Genomic DNA, 3,209 nt, shown 5'->3' with positions numbered 1-3,209 from the left:
TATAAATCAGAAAGAATATTTGTAAACAGAATAATAGTAAATAAATAAAATTTTATGTAAGTATTTCAAAGATCTAAATTATAATATATATATATATATATATGATTAAAAAATTTAATATTATAAATTCGTCTGTAAATTAAAATTATCGATTACTTACTAATAATCAAATATCGATTGATAAACGTTGTCTATAAATTTTATCGATGGATTTTTTTGATCCGTTGGTAACTATCGATAGAGAAATCTGTCAGTAATTATTAATGGAAGAATGCGATGATAATTATTGACAAAAGAATTCATCGGAAATTTCGTCGGTAAAAAGTTATCTGGTTCATCTTATTTTTCGCTCTTCCTCTTCTTCTTTCTTTTATTGTTATCCAAGGTCCAGATCCTTGTTTCTTTTTCTCGAATCATAAACCCCAACATTTGGGGTCCTACTCGTGCAAAGGGCATTCTTTCTCTTTTAAGTTGAAGGTTCGATTCAGTACGAAACCCTTATCCTCTCCCTTTCTCTTCTATTTCTTTGGCTTTCTATGCGAGAAAGGGAGGTGCCACTCCTTCTTCCCTCTGTTTTGGGTGGTTTGCAAGGAGGAGAGGTTGGCTTCAGACCGATACCTCAACAATATGAAGATCTCTATTCGAGGGTGTTCTCATAGCGGTGGGGATCGCAAAATCTTCTCCTTTGAAGAAACCCACGATGTGGATGCACGTTCAAATCTGGCAACGCTTGAGTGCGAAGCGTCACAACGACTGGCGAAACAATGGCGACGGTGCTCGCGATGGTGCGTCGTGTTTTGGGATGAAGTGCGTTATTGATTTTTGTTGGTTGGTGATTTGTAAGAGAAGAAGGAAGTTGTTGCCTTGAACAAAATGAAGAAGATGTGCAAAGAAAGAGAATAAATAACCCTGTATCGCGGAAAGAGAAGAAAAATGTTTACCGACGTATTTACCGATGAATTTTTTGTCGGTAATTTATATTTCATTTACCAACGGATTTTATCGACAAATTTTTCCATTGATAAGTAAAAAAGTTGGTAGGAAAATTTTTACTCTTACCGACGAAAAAATCCATCAGTAAGTGAAATATGCATTATCGACAGAAAAATTTGTCGACTACTAAAAAAATTTCGAAAAAATTCTCACATTTTTACTGACAGATGCATTATTGACGAATTTTATCGATAAAAATATCTATCGATAAATGAAATATACATTATCAATAGATTTTTCCATCAGTAATGATTTTATCGGTAAAAAATTTCTAAATCCGTTGATAAAATTTGTCAATAATTCAAATTTATTGACGAATATATTTCCATCGGTAATTTGAAATTTTTTTTGTTCTCTTTTGTCATCATTTAATTATAATTTAGTTATTTTTTAAATAATAGTTAAATTAAAAATTAGACTATATTACTGAATGAAAAGAACGTTACATTTTCATATTATAAATAACGGAAAAACATAATTCATTCAAACTATTTGTATATATTATGTATACTTAAAAAAACACAGTTAAAGAAGTTATGTATAATTAAAGGATTAAATTCTAAAGTTTCAACATTTAATACTGTTTTAAATTATTCAACAGTCAATACTCTAAATTTAATATGCATGATATCTCTAAATTTAATTTAATATGGACGATCGATATCTCTAAAATTTAATTTAATATGCATAATATCTCTAAATTTAATGAAAGTTGTGTGCTATGTTTGACTGACCAATTTTCATTATATACATAAAAACAAAATAAAAAATTGTATTTTCACAACGTCAACAATTAAATAAAATAATAAATAAATATTATAACTGATCCTAAAAATAATCTGACATATAATATGTCAGATTTAGTTTGATGGAATTTGAGAAAGAGGTAAATGAAATGCAATTGATGAAGAAGAATGAACATATTATTACTTCAACTTCTCTTATTACTGATAAATTCCACAACAAAGACTATTACATGTTTATTTGAGGTTTTTCATTTCCACTGCAATCACAAAGGCAGCAAGAGTTGACGCATTTCTTTACGCAACCTTTAAGATCACAGTGCAGATTACCACAAGCATTTGGCCCATGACAAGGGTAGTTACAACCATCCACAATACCTACAAAATTTGTTCATCTTCGTCAAATCATAAGTTAAAGAAATATAGATAAATATATCAAAGAAGAGAGTGGAACATACCTGTTGCAAATATTACGAGACATAAAACCATCATGCATGGAAACAACACTGAAGCTTTTGCCATTGCTGTTTCTCTGTGCTTAAAGGGATTTTTAGAATGATTTTTCACGTTTCAGAGTTGTGTCTCTCAGGATTATTTATAATGAAATTAATAATAAAATAATAGTGATAACAATAGTTACAATATGGAAAAAATAAAGTGTTTTGAATTTCTAGTAGACGACGTTAAAGTCGAGGTTGGAGCTTTCAAGATTATTTATAAAGTTTTAATTGTTTACACCCTTTGCTTTAACATTCGGGATTATTATAATTACTCTACTAATTAAAATATTTTATAATAGGTATTAAGATAAATAACTAGATAAAGATACATAATTTATGTATTACAGTATTTCTTCTTCGTTTAAACTAGTCTTTGGACCCGTGATGGATATTTTTTAAATTTAATATTTAATAATAAAAAATAATTCTTATAAAATTATTTACTTATATATATATATATATATTTATTTATAATTATTTCAAATATATATATATATATATATATATATATATATATATATATATATATATATATATTTACTACACAATATTATATGATCTTACTTTAACTTTTGTCATGCAAAAGCAAGGATAACTTTGGTTGTGTTTCATTTTTATTACATGTTCTTATTTGTAAAGAAAGTAATGATGTAGAAAAATGTTTTTCAATCATCAAGAACTATAATTATGAAATAGATGTTTTGTCATAAAGAAAAAAATAGTTTAATTTAATACAAAAAAAATTAAAAGCTTATTTTTGAAAAATATATATTTGATGTATAATCTTGACCATTGAACTTTAGATAGTTAATTGAAATGGAAGAGACACTTATAGTCCATATTACTGTAATTACTACAAATGAAGGTGGTAGTAATTAATGATTATCAATGAGTATATAAATATATGTATTTCAATGTTATTATCATTGAACTTCTATCATGATTAAAAATGAAATATATTGTATCAACCTGA

At 27.0% G+C, this 3,209-nt stretch overlaps 1 long non-coding RNA gene across 1 annotated transcript; it reads right to left on the bottom strand.

The window, feature by feature from the left end:
• Nucleotides 1-1,914: 1,914 nt before the first annotated feature.
• Nucleotides 1,915-2,282, bottom strand: LOC128197329 (uncharacterized). The gene is made up of 2 exons (XR_008249721.1): nucleotides 2,195-2,282; nucleotides 1,915-2,114 (listed from the first exon to the last, which is right to left on the bottom strand). It is a non-coding gene; the product is annotated as an uncharacterized LOC128197329 (long non-coding RNA).
• Nucleotides 2,283-3,209: the final 927 nt, after the last annotated feature.

The sequence above is a fragment of the Vigna angularis genome, chromosome 6, assembly GCF_016808095.1.
Source record: "Vigna angularis cultivar LongXiaoDou No.4 chromosome 6, ASM1680809v1, whole genome shotgun sequence".
NCBI lineage: Eukaryota > Viridiplantae > Streptophyta > Magnoliopsida > Fabales > Fabaceae > Vigna > Vigna angularis.
Note: the sequence above shows the minus strand (reverse complement) of the source record. Positions and strands in the feature narration are given on the sequence as shown.